A 17441-nucleotide genomic window follows, 5' to 3' on the forward strand; every position below is an offset into this window, starting at 1 on the left:
CTCAGGGCCCCCCGGGACCCCCCGGAGCCCCTCAGAGCCCCCCGGGACCCCCCGGAGCCCCCGCAGCCCCGGGGCCCGCCTGCTGCCTGCGCTCACCCGCCGGTCCCGGGCGCTTCCCCTTCTGTTCCCCTCGCGTTCGCCCTTCTCTTTTTTCTGCCTTCTTGTTCCTGTGGAAGGGGACCCGAGGCCTCACGCCGTGGAGGACGATTCACTGGGTGCTCCGTGAGCGGAGAGGTGCCTCACGACGGGACAAGGACACCCCGCTGCAGCAGCGGGGTCTCTCGGTGGCTCTGGCTCTGTCACGCTTTGCACTGGTGAATAAAATGACATTGATGCACACGGGTTTACCGGGCAGTAACAGCCTGGTAGTAAACTGGCCCGCAGCTCAGAGGCAGGGTAGCCTTTCTTGTTGATGGCTGCTTTGGAAATACCTGCCTGGCCTCTTTTCAGGTCCCCCCCAGGTGTTCAGTTTCTGGGCTCTTCACCACACGCAGAGCATTATAAAAATTAAACTGCGTTAGGCTGCACCTAGAGACACCTGAGGAAGATGAAGGAAGAAGGAAAGCCATGCGAGAGCATTGTCTCCATCCTCCGGAGGGCAGCAGGACACAGTCAGTCCATACTGCCCTGACAGAGTGATCAAAACAATAACAAAAGCAAAAAAAATGCCAGACTGGCTCATGCCACGTACTGGTGTAACCACATTACGTGTAATTGGAGTTGCAGAAAACTGTTATGCAGCCCCAGAGGCTAATATGCTCACCAGGCTATTACAGGCTTTCTGCTTTTTGCCTGCCTTCTCCTCACAGAAAACTGTGTGGCTCTAATTTGACTGTCATGGAAAGGAAGACTGAAACAAGCAAACAAAAAGCAAAGACAAGAGGAAGGGTTGAAACAGAAGAGTGTTAGGAAGGAATGTACATGACCTTCAGGGGCAGCAACCAGCAGAGGTTGTAAGATAATACTGAAAAGAAACATCTCCTGAGTCATGATGTGGTCGTAAAAGTCCTTTTCAAATATGTTAAATGATAAATAAAAAGCCAAGAGCAGTATAAATTAGGGGCTTAAGTAGTAACTGAATATCAGACAAGGCGTGATCAGACCTTCCCTGGAAAACTTCACTGTTTCTTTGGCTTTTTAAAGCACAGTGAAGGAGAGGATGGAGACTAATTAATTCCTATGGCCTTTAAATCCCATACAACTGGCACCCAGAATCACAAAGCTGGCTTGAATTTATATACTTACAGAAATGTAATAGGTTCTTTTAATTTGCTTTATGTGCAACCACAAGGACTGGAAACATTTTTCTCCTTTACACTGAAGTTTGTAATTTTCCTTCACCTGGTGTATGGTTAGAAAATGAAAAGGAAAGGCATGAAAATAAAAAAAAATGTATCTCTGATGTCATTACACCCCATCTTTTATTACTTGAACCTCAATAAAATACTCCACAAAGGCATTTCTTCCCAGTACCTGACTGTGATGCAAATTCACCCAGTTATCCAGACAGACCTGTTGTTGTTCCCTATGACATTCTATCTGCTAAATACCCATTAGGTTTAAAAGAAGTCCAAAGAAGAGCACAGTCTAAACAAGAAAAACCTCCCTTCCCTCAGATCTTTAGATTTTGTACTTGCAAAACTCTAGCAGGTTCAGCTTTAGTCTTTGTTTTCTCTTTCCCGCTCTGTTCTGATCTGTAAAGGTAACCAAGTCCTGACTCTTGGTCCAGCTGCTTTGAACAATCCTGTCTTGATTTTTCAATTTCATTAATCTTGCTCCCATGAAACTGAGCTAAAGAGCTTCCTCCATTTTTGTAACCACATGATTCATTTCACTGTTCATCCTGACTTCTGACAACATCAGACTAGGTCACCACTGAAAATGTAGCAATAGGTTTCATTGTATCTTTTATCATTTGTTTTTTCTTCTAACAAGAATTAAAAACATGATATGGGCTGTAACAGCAACAGCAGGGGACCCACTCTTGGCTGGGCAGGCACAGTTAGATAAATAAGCAGATGGATTTAAGTAATTTTCTCATGTTCCCTATGATGAGCAGCCCTAAAAGACAGATTAATTTCCATAAATTCTGTGTGATAGATAAAATAAAGGTGTAATAACTCCCTCTGTAATGGTCCTTTGTACAGGGTCTTTTTGTTAGAATACAACATTCTTTCATGTAGACCATAAAACAAAGTGTCATTATCAGATCTTGGATCCCAGTGACTTAGATAATGCCATGATTGCTTCTTCTGAGTTGTATTCCTGATTTCAGGAGAAGCTGAAGCCAACTGAAGGGGAGTTAACCCATTCTTTCTGAAGTCAGTATAATATTTTGCATTTTTTTCTGTGGTTCACACCTTGGATAAGCTGTTTTCAACCCGTCTTGTTGCCTGGCAGCTCCATCCCAGACATCACTTCCATCCTGATCCATAATGAAAAGATTTCTTCCATGAAGATTTTCATCTAGGTTTCTGCAATTAGCAAGACTGGCAGGCACAGCAGCAGTACCTTCTGCGTGCATTTACCTTTCTTTTTCATTTGTTGCCTTGGTTGTATCCCACCTCCTTACAGTTACACAGTCCCCTTTCATCTGCTGCTTGAGATGTAGCAGGCATGAGGAACCCTTCAGTAAGCAGCTGCAAATTCCCTGTGATCATCAGTGAGGCTCTGTACCCTGTGAAATGAAAAAGTTACAGACCTGTTACAGTAGCCATTGCGTCGGAGGCTGCAGAAGATGATGACATCCCATCAAACAGCCTGATACGTTTTGCAAGGTACAGTGCCCTGTCAGCAACCACACGTAACTTTAAATAGTGATGTTTTAAACATGATCACTATCACATCCACTGATGACATCTAGAAGGTACAGTCTAGCCAAGATCCTAGTCAGTCTCTCCTCTGAATGATTCCTTTTCTCAGCATTTCACAGTTGAAAACATACAGGGAGACAGGAAGACATTTTTCTTGAAAACTATGTGTCATTTTTAATATTGCTTTATTAAGACTAGCAATTTTAACTCAAATCTTTTTCATCTCACTTACCAAGCTGTTAGTTCATCCCAACCAAATCCAAGGCAAACACAGATAAAACAGATAGGTATAATGGATGAGAAAATGGAAGAAGCTTCTGTTTATGGTCACCTTGTGATGTAGTTAGCAAGGAGCAACACAATAGTTCCTATTCTAAGCAGGAGAAAGAGGAAAGACTTTATGGCCTGTGGCATTTCTAGAGGACAAGACAGGCCAGTGGTGAAAATTCTGATGTTTTGGTAAGAAAAAAAAAAAAAAAAAAAGCTTCCTCACAGTCTACATGACAGAAATGGATAAAATTGGTGTCTGGTCCTCTCTATGATTTAATCCATGGAAGTTCCCCCATAGCACTCTGTCTAGAGAATAAGATAATATTATAACTAAGTATCTGATTAATACTAAAGCTTTTACCAGACTCCTGGTTTGTGGTGCCATGATCTTGGTCACATCACTCAAAGACTGGGCAGAATATCCATGTAACTTGTCATTTTGGATACTTTGATTTTTGAGAAACTTTATGGGAGGCTTGGTTTTCAGAGTGTGTTTTCTGTGCCCTCTTTGAAATTCTGAGGAGTTTCTTGGTTTCTACACAGGTACATGTTGCAAAATCCAGGCAAGGACAGGGCCAGTACACCTTGACATTGAGTAATTGCTGTAAAGAAGTTTGTTCAGGACAGTGCTGTTACACATCTTGTCTCCTGACATTTGCTGAGCATCTGTAGCTGTTACAGTCAAGAGAAATTAATCCATGGGAGAATGAAGTGGGGGTTTCTGACTCACACAGCATCCATGGAACAACTAATTAGGACTGAGTCATCGAGCTTTTACCTAAGAAGGTATGAAGAAAATGAGAACAGCTGCACTGTGTGTCACTGTATGGCACATCCTTCCCTTAAAATAGTTGTAAAAATGCACAGTTAAATTCTCTTACAGAGTCAGATCATCCCAAGAAGTTAACAGACTTCTCACAGGTAGACCTCACTCCCAAGAGGAAGACAATCTAAGGAGGAGCAGTTTCTTTGGCATTTCTTTTTCCCTATCAATTTTTGTGAAAGAGAATTGAAAAGGCAGAGAAGTAGGAAGAGGAACAAGAGAAAATACCAGTGATGCAGTGGAAGAAAAGAGAGAAAGGTAGAGATACAAGGCAAGCACTTGAAGTGTAACCTTCAGCATAGCTGAGCAAAAAGGAAATAGGCTGAAGAGTGAGCAGAAAGGCATGTGAAGGGCTGAACAAAGGCATTCCCAATTATCTGATTCCCATTTTATTCAAGTAAGGAGGACTTCATGTTTTCTGTGAATTGCAAGCATTGCATCAACAATTATTTCACTTGACTTTAAAATAATCTACAGCCTTTTTTGATTAAAAAATCTGGATGAAAAATGTTAACATTTATAAATCATAGAATCGTAGAATGGTTTACGTTAGAAGGGACCTTAAAGATCATCCTCCATCTTTTTCTTATACTAACACCTCATTATGACACTAATATCACACCTTTAAGATATCCAGGACTACTTACAAGCTGCTTTACAATGGAGCTTTCCTGGAGAAGAAATGAGCTGTATGATGTCTGGGTAGACATCAAGTTTAACTTGATTGATTTATACACGTATCCATTCTGAGCTGAAACTGTCCCACAGAGGAATGTTTTCTAGGAATTTTAGCCTGACAGCAACTTAACCCAACATGAAAAGCAAATATTGCTACCATTCAGTCTCCATCTTCTGGCTACTTCTAAGCAGGAGATTCTGGCATAATCCAAAACTGCCCTGAGAACAACTTATCTTTTAAAGGATCGAATATTGCTTACACTAAGACAAACACTTTGACAAATGGTGGAAGAGCACCATCTGGTGACACCAGACACATCACCGTATTCTGCTGCCTGCATTTTGGAAAGCTCATCTCAATGTGTTTTAATAGGTTTTAATTCATTATTTAATTCTGCATAAAGAGCAGAACAATGAACTTCCTGAAAAAATATATCTGAGCTGACAGTGACCCTTTCTCCTCTGTCCCTTAAATCACTGAGAAGTTCTTGTAATTTTAATCAAATGTTTTCTGAATCGTTCTGAGCCATTTTTTAGGAGGCTTTAGAGCAGATTTTATGGGCACCATGAAATGCAGTCCCAAGTTTTATTGCTCTGGACATCTCAAGGTTTTCCCATGTGTGATCCAAGTATTTTCTCACAGTGTTCAAGAAACTTGGCTTAGCTGTCCTTTCAAAAATTTTATTTTCCACAGAAGCAGTTATTAAGGAAAAAGAATTACCTTTTGCCATTCTAACTGTTCAAAGGTAAGGAAAAAGGATGGCTCTTAACTTTATTATTTGCAAATCATAGCTGATTTCAGCCCAAATTGAACTTGAATATGCTAAGAAATACGTTTTCTTCTGAATAGGTTCTTTTTCAGAAAGGTGATAGCACCTATTTCATTGAAGTTCAAAGGCAAATTAATAAGAGTTCAGTTAGGAATTAATAAAAGCAGTAATTATAGTAGACTTAGAAAAAAAAAAAACAACTTGCATGTTAGTCTGCAAAAAACTAGTTTTCTAAGGCTGTGGCTTGTGCAGACTAACTCTCACACTTCAAAAGCTGTGCAAAACCCATAAACCTCAGGGAACTTTGCCAAAAATTAGATAAAGGTCAAGAATGTGGGAACCATGGAAGTTTGTAACAGTTATGCAGGACTCAGTACATAAATCATTAAAAGCACAGTCGTATCATTACCAAGTTATTTTTTAATTTATCATATGAACCTGGTCCACATAATATTGATTTAATCTTTTATTTAATAAGATAATAAAGCAGGTCTCCAAAGTGTAAAGATACCAATCAGAATGTCACCAAGCATAAAACTCTGCAGCATGTCTGAGTAAGTCTGTGTGCAGCATATGATGATTACCCTGGAAGCAAAGTGCTTGGCCCTGCTTCCTCCTACCATCTCACAGGATGAAGGATGACAAATCTTCAGCCTGGGATGCCATCAAAAAGTGTTAAGCTTGTGTCAACGTTGAACACACTGTAGCAGGAACACCCAACCAGGAAGTCTACTGTTTTGTGCAGTGAGGAATGCCAAGGAAGATTGCACTAGTTGATGAGTTGGAGAAAAATCACTTATACTAAACAGTAAATTAGAAAACTGCAGTTCAGTCTTGCCAAAGATCTAATGGCACATGCCAGAAAAGGAAGATTCCTCTTTGACAGATTTAGGTGTTCCAGACAAGATTATTTCCTTTTCTGTGTGTCACAGAGTGATACTATTGCCATTGTCCTATGCATCTAATGTCAGTTGTGTGGCAGCTCAGTTTGGAAGCAGCCATGGACACATGCTCTATCTTTATCCTGCTTAGTAGCAGCCATTTGGGTATCATCAGCTACCAGTGCTACCTGGTTTTTTATTCCTTCACAAGTGCTACCACAAAGGAATCAACTGACCTGAGCTTGGATCTCTCTGAAGCTGCTTTGTTGCTAAGTAAGGGATGGGTCATTTAAAAAAAGAAAAATTCTCTTGGGTTTGGCATCATCAGTGTTACTAAACCATGAACATTAAAAATTCAGTCTCCATAAAGAATGTAATCAACTTAAATCAAGTTATTTAATTTATCAAACTCATATATCAATATCAAGGTTTTTCTACCTGCTTTTTTGGCTTTGGTGACCTTGGAAAGTTTTTTGGTGTGGTTTGTTGTTTTCTTTTCCCCAGCAACCACAAAATGAAGAAAACCTTTCTTGCTTGTTTCTTAATTAAAACAGATTCTTTCACCTAATCTCTGGATTCCAGGAGTAGGGGTGCAAACAAACACCAAATATTGCAATGCCCATCATAAAAATAGGGAGAACTGGCACTGCCTTATTACACAGCTTCACATCCTTTATGCAAGGCCACTTAGGACAATTTATCTCTAAGATGGTTAGCATTTTAATTATCAGTCAACTCAAAAGCAGCAGTTTGGCTGACTCCAGTGGCTGTTGGATTTTTAATAGTTCAAGCCTAATGTTTTTTGTTGTAGAATTCTCCCAGCAATTGATCCACTGTCTCTAGTATTTCATGAGTTTTAAATGCTGGAAGTAGTAGGTTTGGAGTTATGCTGCCTCCCCAAAGCAGGCCCTCTTATCAGTGACTATGTCTTCTAGAAACTGAAGATGGAAGAGGACAACTTCCATGACTTTTGAAATTAGGAAAAAAGTTCCTACAGATCCCCAAGCACCTGGGCTATGCCCTAGGCTGTCCAGTCTGGTTTGTTATGGCTATTAAAATCAGAGCTTATTCCCAAAGCAAACATTAAAAGCTCCAGCTCCTTCCCATTGCTGCTGCCCTCTTTCTTGGGATCTGAATTACTTTTGCTTAATACAAGAAGCTAATGTGCAACTACCTCTTCTCTCCTAAACCTGCCTCTGTGCAGGGATTATAACCTCTTCCAGCTTACTCTCTCTTGGCCCTGCTCTTGGAACTTGCTGGTGCTCCTTGAGCACTGTACCCCTGGCTGTGATGACCTGTGACTGCAGAGACATGTTGCTTCTCTTATTCAGACTTTGTAAATTAAAATGCCATCCATTCCCTGCAGATGCATCCAGGTAAGATTTCTTCCTTGCACTTTGGGAAGCCTAGGGCTGGTGGGAAGCTGAGCAGTGAGCACTGACCAATGCCAGAAATTGGCAGGTGCTGTAATTCATGTTGAGCAAAAACTACCAAATCCAGTGACTCCTAGGGAGAAATGCAGATGCCCCTTTAATTCAGGGACTGTAACTTCCACAGAGAGAATAATTAACCTTTTACCTTGACTGTTGTTCTGCTGGCTTAGATACTTCTCTGTCTTCATCTCTTTTGGCCCGACTCTCCCAGCTCCCTTTTTACTGCAGATATAAAGAAAAATCTGACAATTCATTTTCTTTTTTGTCAGTCTCTACTTGCCCAGCTGGCTGCCTTGTAGTCAGTCCTTCTGCTGTACATCTCCCTTTGTATAGCAGAATATATCCTGTAATTTTTTTACTTAGAAAGTAGGATGAAATGAGCTGCATATGCTGTATCAGAACATCACATCAGGAGTCACTTGCCTTTATTTCTGGAGGTACATATGAAGTGAAGCAGCATGCTTCACAGTTGCTCTCAGAAAACAGGGCTGTGCTGACCTGTAAGAGAGAGAAGAACCAAGTCTGCTTTCAGTAGGACAAAGTGAACTGAGGCTTCCAAAGTGAGATGGCAAGCAGTGGCTCTCCTGCCAAGCAGTCAGTCAGAAGTACCAGTGATTACCCATGAACTTGCCAGCAAAGGCAGAATTTTGAATGAAATGCCACTTCTGAAGAGATTCTGGTGTACAGAAATTCTGCCTGCATATATGGTGGATGCTTGTGTTAAAGAGGGGATGTTCAAATAGGAGAAAACAAAGGAAAGACAAAAATGAATGGCAAAAGGATTGGAGTCAGAACATTTACTTTAAACACTTTATGAGAAATAAAACAAAGAAAAAAACCCCTTTGACCTCATTCAGCTCTAGACCAAATTCTTTCTAAAGCATTTTACTTAAATCTTTCATTTTAAGAGCATTTTGTTTCATACCGAGGTTTTTCAAGAGATCTGAACTTGAGTTTGACTGTTGCTGTATTCTGTCCACCAGAACACACTCTGGTGCTAACAGGAAACCCAATGCTGGATAATACTTTTTCATGCAAACCTGATTGCTCCAAGGGATGTTGTTCTATTTGGAAACCAGTATGGTGGTGTTCCATTCTGATGTGTTTTTTCACTGAATTCTATATTAAGTTCACTCCATTTATAAGACAAAATAAGATTTTTCTAACTGCCAGGTCTGTACTTAACAGAGTATTTGAAAACCAATCTATATTTCTTCTGCCACATATTTTATAACTTAGCTTTGATAACAACAGATATTCTGAGATCAGGCCTGAACTGCAATTTTTATTGCTACAGCATAAGGGGAGATAGACTGTATCTTGCTTTTTCTACAAGAGTATTGATTATCAAGCCTTTTAGTAATTAAAAAACATCAGAAAAGCAAGGAGATTGTTGGTGTTCCCATAGGTAAAGAGTTAATCCTAAAGTAGTAACCTGCTTCTGACAACAGCCTATCCTTGACACTGCAGAGTAAAAGTATACTATTTGTAATAAATATATATAATTGTGTAATACCAATAGTTATCTCTCAAGGCCATCAGGCTAATTACCTAAACAGTATTTAGGCTAATCTTCAAGTATCACTTTAGCTTGCACTGTGGTTTACTGACAACCCCAGCCAAAGCCCACTGAGGTCAAAGTAAAGTCTTCTGTTGCTTTCTATTGCATCAGGCCAAAGAGTTAAGTCATTGAGTCAAAGATGGATAAGCATGCATAGGAAGTAATAGAAAATGCTATGCATTTACAGGCTTCCCATCTCTAACTGCACCCAGAATATTTGCCACTTTTAACATCTCCATAATCAAACTCTCTTTTTTAATGTCATAGTCTTTATATGTAGCCCTGTTGTGTTTGGATTTTTTGGTTGGTTGTTTTGTTGTTGTTTTCTGGATGTGATCCCTTCCCCATACTGTATGTACTTTTGTTTGGTAAATGCAGTGAAAATGCCAACATTGAGCAATTACACTGGAAGAAACTACCTGACACACTGAATGAAAAGAGTTGATGATCCACCTGGTTCAGTCCTCTCTGCCTAATAGACTGCTGGTGCTGCCATTGCACAGAATGAGAGATGGTGTAATTACTCATTACTTTTCAAGCTGCTCTTCTAGGTACTTTTAAGTTAGGTCCAAAAGATGGGATATTCCAGGATCTTGCTGAAGGAACACAGGGCAATAGTGTTGGCAAAAGGAACACAAGGAAGGCTTTATGTCACTTGATTTAGTAGGAAAACAGCATCTTCTGATCTAAAAACTCCTGGCAATGGTAGTGGTCACATGACATTCCGTGGGACTCAAACCTTATGGACAAATATTTCCCTCCTGTCCTTTATGGCAAATGAAAATGTGTAAGATTTAGAAGTTCTTATGGCAACACCTGTGAACACTGGAGAGGTATCCCGGGCCTGCGGTACAGGTTCCCTCTCTCAACAGCAGATGGCAGTGAAGTTAAACAAATGAGTGGAAATAAATCGAGAAAATATGTTCTGCCTGCTGGATGGGGTTGCTGCAGGGAGCTCACAGAGCTCCGTGCGTATTCAGACAGTGCAAGGGTCATTTCCAGTGTACACATCACCCGTGGCACATTCAGGTGGCAGAAAATATTAATGCATCCATAGCTGTTTGTAATCCAAGTCATGTTTATATTGTTTGTAATGGTTTTGGTCATAGAAACAGTAGAACAGATAGAAACTAAGATGATGTCTTTCTTACACGTGTATTTAAAACATATGCATAGCTGAACAGATGAGGATGAAGCTCAGCTGCGAGTAAACTTTTATTCTTTGTTGCATATCTTGTGCCACATCTGAGAGAATGAAGATATATCACCATAGGTTGCCTTAAAACTTTTATAATGCAAATTTTTATTTTTACCTCAAAAAACCTGAAAGGGTTAATTATATCTCAGTTTAAAGCCACAAGAACAAAGAGACTGAGAGTAAACTTTTACAGCCCTGCCTCACAGTTTAAATTAATCTCACTTCTGCTAGAAGGATGGGAGATAGGGATGTTTGTTTTCCAATTTCCAACAGGCAAATGAGGGAGATGTCAGTACAGATACTTGATTGCAACCTTAAAGTTCCTTGCCTTGATTGAAAGGGGATGAAAAGGTATTAGGGATGCCTACTTAATGTCATTAATATCTCCGTTTCACAGCAGTACCATGAAAGAAACATGCATGTAGGGTTTGTGATTTCCCATCAGATGCTTGACTATCAAATACAGTATCTATTTATTTATTTACTGCTCAGTGCTTGAGGGACCTGCAGAAACCCAGCACGACTTCCCCTCCACCACATACCAAGGTCTTTACTCGATCCTCTATGATTATGCAAAGCACCCAAATAGTGCCTTGCAAACAGCACTCAGGGCTGGTATCTTCATTTGAAAACCTGTTCAAGACATTAGCAAGCTCTGGTGGAAGTCCTCAGCTATGAGCAGTGCTGATCTGTATGCCAATAACGTGAATGCAGAAAGAAAGGAACGTTTCTTGGCCCTCTTTTTTGGACCATTAATGGTCTGCAACACAGACTTGGACTTGGAAGCCCTGTTCCCAAGAGAGATATCAAACTGCTGGGACTACTCAGAGAAGTAACTGCTCTCAAGAGTTTGATTGCCTTTTTCGTAGCATGCATAACTACGTATTTTCTTTTCAAGCTCATATTTACATATACAAGGGTCTGAATATGCTTTTAATCTTCCAGTTTTATTGGAACTTTTTAAAAAAATGTGCCTGACACCCCAGTAGACACATTTATAACAAGCAAGGGTACAAGTTTCAACTGCTTGTGAAGAAGCAGCCTTTCTTAATCTGTCAATCAGTCCATGCACAAAATGCACAGAGCATCAATTCCTTTTTAGGTTATTTACTGTGACTTATGTATCTGCCAATAAATCTAAAATACAGGTCAAAGAATATGTAGCTCAAGTAAATGCATAAATGTAGCAGAAAAGCTTCACTAACTACTCCAAATTGCCAGAGCTGAGGTCATTTCCTTGTTGTGAAAAATACTGAGGTCCATAAATTATTTTTATCACCTCTGGGGCAATGCAAACAGTTTCCCACAGATGCTGAAAGTATGATATGTTTTTTATTTAATATCAGAACACCACTTTTACGCAGCTCTTAAAATATGAGGTCCAAGATTCTGCTTCTGCTTTAAGGCCCCAATTCAGCAACATATTAAAACAGATGCTTCAGGTCCTGACATTAAACACGTGCCAAAGTGCTTTGTTGCATAGTCACAGATTGCTGAATTTAAGCCTAAAGGCTAAATCTTTTTCCCATGAAAATCAGAATTCACCTTCCATTTTCCTTCAAGACAAACAAGGTGTTTATTCAAAGATTATATAAATAAACATTTAAAGACAGTTGAAAAGACTTGTCTTTTAGACATCACTGGGTAAGCAGTAGCTCTGGAGGAAAGCCTCGGACAAAAGCTGAGGCAGTATTTTTTTTGCACCAGTTGAACTAGTGTTTATTGCAGATTTAGTTAGAATTGTTTCCATGAAGAAAAGAAAAATACCTTGAACATGTTAAAAATATAAGCACGAATGGGGAACATCCTACAGAGAACTTTGGAGAAAACACCACTGAATTAACTTACAGTACATTTGTTAAACATGAGCAGCTCTAATAATGACATTTCATTTAACAATGCCCTTTGTCTTTTCAGTTCATCAGTTACCTATTTCAGTAATGAACTGCAGTCATACCATTCTGATTTTCTCCTAATGTAAAGGCTGAGATCACTTCACTTGCAGTGGAGCATGATGCTATTATTCTGTTTGTGGCTTAGGAAAAAAAAGCTATAGAATATATCACAATTGTAACTGGCTAACAAATATTAAAGTCTGTGATCAGTAAGGATACCAATAATTTTGTTTAGTTTCTAATGGGAACAAGTAAAACAATTCAAAAGAAAAGAAAGAAATGGTTTAAAATGCTCAGCATATCTGTTTCATGAGCAGAGCAGTAAGTATTCAGTTGGGGAAAAAAAAAAAATTACCCACTCATTAAACATTATTTTAATTTATCAACAGTCCATGCATATAACTTAACAGCAATGTTTTCATTTGGGATGAATAATACCAGTCACAAAAATAAAATGGAGTTGCCCGTTTCAGGAGGATTTTTGAAAGAACTAGAGGAAGTCAGATCAAGTGGGTAATATTCCACTTTCCACTATGTAAACACAAGGCTGATAAAAAATATGATAGGTCTACTGGATATGATCCGTAAGTCTCACCAGGGGTAATGGAGCCTACTTTCATTTGTCTACCTATTTTTGGAGTTTCTTCAATTGCAAAAAGCTTTTTCATTGCTTTTCTAGCTGAAATTTTAACCAGGCTGCTGTTTTCACTTTTCTATTCACTGTGATCCATTCAAAATATTTTCAGAGCTCACCAAAAGCATTTAATTAGTAGAGACTGGTAGTCAGCACTTGATAATCTTTTTCCAACTGAACCAAATCTGCACAATTTACAATAGATCTTTGGAAAACCGCTTTTTACCGTGTGCTGCATCTATAGATCTCTCTCAATTACCCACAGTAAATTTAGGCATTGTACAAGAGCAAATTTTACAGTCCATGAAGAGATGAAGTGAAATCTAGATGAAATTCATTGTGACAGATTCTCAGTTAGTGCCCTGATGTGTCTGTATTACAGAAGATAGACATTCTATTAGCATGGAAGCTCCCATAATGGACTGTGAATCATTTCAGGTAATAGAGATGCCAACTGGAATGACTGAAAAGCACTATTGAATTCCATTAGAGCTCTTTGTTTTTAAATCAGTCATTTCTTTGTGAATATCCAACTATATACTTCTTGACCCTAGCTGAGAGTAATAATTGTGAACTAATATTACATAACATTAATCTGAGTTACTGTTCAATTAATGTTTCTGTTCCAGGGTTATTTTTATGCTGCAAATGTGAAGGAGACTGTGGCTTGTATTACAAATATGTATTTGGACTTCAGCTAGTGCAGAATGCAATTTTCAGTTATATTTCTGTCTCCACTGTATTCAGTCTCATCTCATTAGCTGTAAAAAGACTCAGGTATTGGCTTTTCTTTTTCTGAACTCATCCTACCAGAATAAAATAACTATAATAAAAAAATCTATAAAGATAAACATTTTTATAAGGGATGCCACAAATAGTTTTCTTTCATTTAGGTGCTTGGTTAATTATCAACAAAATAACTAACACCACATTCTATTACCCAAACAGCCCCACCTTATCTATCAATCATGTATGATTTATCAGACTTGATAATTACTTGGATAATTAACACAGAATTTAGGTTTACTCAGTGTGCTGCAACCTCAGAAATGCCTGCATAATTGCCATTTTTGTAGTAGATGACGTTATGAATAATTCTCTTTCACATAAATGTGAAGGGTGGATTGCAGGCAACACACATTTCCTCACTCGTTGCCATTAATGCAGATATCATGTCATACAAGTGCTGTGGCACTGTCACATGTTAACTACATGCAGAGAGTTAAACTAATTAAAATACACACTTATAAAAATAAGGGGGAAAGCTTTCCCTTTGTTTGTAAGTACTGCCTGCTTCTTTCATGAGGAAGTACAGAAGGCAGACTGAAGGAAAATTAGTCTACTCAGTACAGTGGCAACCAGGACTGAATCTCTGTAATTTTCGCACATAAATCCTTTGGGAAGACTTTAAAAAGAGTAGGCTCTACATCTTCTGTCTATGATCATCTATTTTCACATCAGAATGAGCAACATTATCCTTATATGCTAGAGTATCTCTGTCTACAGCTTGAAAATGAGACTCTCCTTAATGTTGTAATGACAGGTGTAAGATTAACTTTGTTAGGTGTCTAGCCACTCATGCAAACTAAATTAAATTAATGGAACAAATTTCTCTCATAATTAAGATAAAAATTCATGTCAGCTGTAACCTTGCTGTACACTAATTATATACAAATGATTTATCATCTGCTTCGCCCAGAATATTAATCCTCAACTCATTGATAACTGCAGCCAGTGTTAAGAGATGAGATTTGATTAACTATGACAGATTGGGCGACCACACCACCAAGTGCCTGAACAACCAGTGAAACCAATAATATTCAAATAGCACTTCTTATTTAAAAATGCATCCCTGTGGAAACAGATGCATGCTTAATGAGGGTTATGGAGATTATTTCAATAACGACTGATATTGGAACAGTGGGCAGGACTAATCAATAATAATTAAGGCCTTAGCCTGGTTAAGATATGGTTCTATAAAGCAGGTTATGTACACATTAGTGAGATACTGGTTTGGGCCATGTTACATATAATGTCTTCATGCAGTGCTGTTACTATTTATTTTTCCCACTGCAGAAGGTATTGCATAGTTTACAGATGTTAAAAAAACAGTAATCTAGTTTTGGCTCCCTCCAGCTCTAATAAAAAGAAGAAACAACTGATGCCACCAACAGTACTTTGAAAGTCCAAATGGAAACTCCTGTGGTAATTATGCTTTGGGAAATTTCTTTATCTAGACACTTTTCTACAAAAAAAACCTCCAACCAACACAAACAAAACCCAGCATCTCTTGAAGCATCATCTGTTACACTGGACACACTTTTATTTCTTGGAATATGACATTATATTTTTACTTTAAATGAAAATTATTCAAACCAACTTATAAAACCTTTAAGAAATAGCAATTAGTCTTTTTTTTTTTTTTTTTTTTTTTTTTTTTTTTAAATATGGGGTTTTTTTTTTTTTAATAGCTGGTATGTATATTGGGGAAGACTGTTAGTTAATAATGTCTCCTTTAATGAATTTTTAAAAAAACATAAAATTCCAGACAGGTTGAAAACTTACAGGTTTTGGCTTGGGGTTTTTTAGTATTAATTCTGTCTCCCCAGGACAGCTTTTTTATACTAATTGCCCATTGAGACTCTAGAGTCTTTGTCAGAATGAAGAAAAAACCCAGTCTTGTACCTAGGCATTAATAAGGCACAACCAGCAAGCTGGATGAACTGAACTGCTGTGAACGAATTATTTTCCTGAAATTTGGTGTGTCTGAAGCTGAGTTATGCGTGTGGAGAAAACCTAACAGCTAGTAAAAAAATGAAGGCAATTATGAAGACATTGTGAACCTGCTATTCACACTGGTGAGCTGGGACAGCCCACGGGCAGTGCTCCCTGGCTTTGGGTGTAGGGATGTACAGCCTGGTCTGCAGTGAATGTACCCATGGCCAAGGGAGCTGGAAAGAGGTTCCCAGAGCTCCCTCCCAGCTGGGCACTGCAGTTGCGGCTCAAGCTTTCCTATTGTCCAGCATGGTGCCATTCTGACATAAAGGAACAAAATCCAAGAACTTGGCTCCTATCTTGTGGCTGCTCAGGGACTGGATTTTAAGAGAGCTGACCCTTCTCAGTCGGCTAATTCTTAGTACAAGGACACCTGTTCCTTTGGAACTGGAATGGCTTATTTCACATAGGATACACTTGGATCATGTTTTAATTGCCAAGTTTGAGCCTTTTCTGGAGTTGTATGTTCCTTAACATCCACTCAGCACCTGGCTAAACACACTGTGCTCCTGTATAGGTAGCTTCAAAACTTGGCTCAGATGCCAATTTGAGCTCCTGCTACTGATGATACAGAGCCAGCTGCAGCCCACAACTGAGACAGGCTGGACACACCAGGTGGGGAGGTGAACGTTTGTCCATGCTCTGTAGTGACATTTCAGGCTGTTATTGAGCAGACAACCCAGGCTGCCCTCTAGAAATACTCAGCCTTGCACACAGCCTGAGCTCCAGCTGCTCAGAGGAAAAGAAGAACTAAACTACCCAAGCCAAACCACCCCAGCATGTGTGGACAGCAGATCCAGGGCTGCTTTTTCCCTGCCAGTACAGACTCTCAAAAAATATTTGAACCACCAGACTAGGAAGTAAATATTCAACTTCATTATAATGGTCCTTTTCAGCCTCTAGTCCCAAGAGCGACATTTGTTTTTTTAACATTTGCTTTCAGTTCTTCAAAGGAAATTGAAGTCCCACTTAAATGAAAAAGAAAATATGAACTTTATGGGAAATAAAAATGCAAACATATCTTTCTCTACATTTCTAGCTATTTCAGGGCTAATTGCCTTTGAATTTCTGAATGCAGATAATGAGAAGAATCATATGTATATGGGATTGAAAAGAATATATGCAGAGCAAGTCAAGTACTTGATATCCAATTTAACTTGGAGTTGGATAGCAACTTTAGATAAGCAAAAAGGCCATAAGTTTTTTTCATCATCTTATTCTTAGGGGGTACATATCTGCTATGAGTCTAATCAACTACAGTACATCACTGACCCTCTCCACCAGCGCTAAGGAAGGAACATTTAGGTGGCAGAACAGAGATGGAGCATCAGCACTGCAGGTCTAACGTGGCAACCAAACCCTATATATTTCTATCAGGATTCAGTGGGCTGAAAGTTTTTGTGTTAACTGCCTTTCAGGTCTGTGGAATAACTATGCAGAAGGAAACATCAGTAAAAGACATTATAAGGAAAGCATAAAAGAAGTTCCCCATGTAAAATGACTTTTCTGAGCAATTTTATAGGCAGTATGACATGCAAACCTTCACCTTCCAATGCCAATAACATCCAGTAAGTGAGTGAGCTAAACTATGTCCACACCAACCTGGTGCACCAGTGAACTGTACCAAAGGAAGCATGCAGCAGGGCACCCACAACTGTACTGCAGTCTTCAGAACAACCCTTTCCAGCAAAGCAAGTAGCAGTTCCTGTC

This window comes from Chaetura pelagica, unplaced genomic scaffold (genome assembly GCF_000747805.2).
Source record: "Chaetura pelagica isolate M959 unplaced genomic scaffold, ChaPel_1.0 scaffold381, whole genome shotgun sequence".
Lineage (NCBI taxonomy): Eukaryota > Metazoa > Chordata > Aves > Apodiformes > Apodidae > Chaetura > Chaetura pelagica.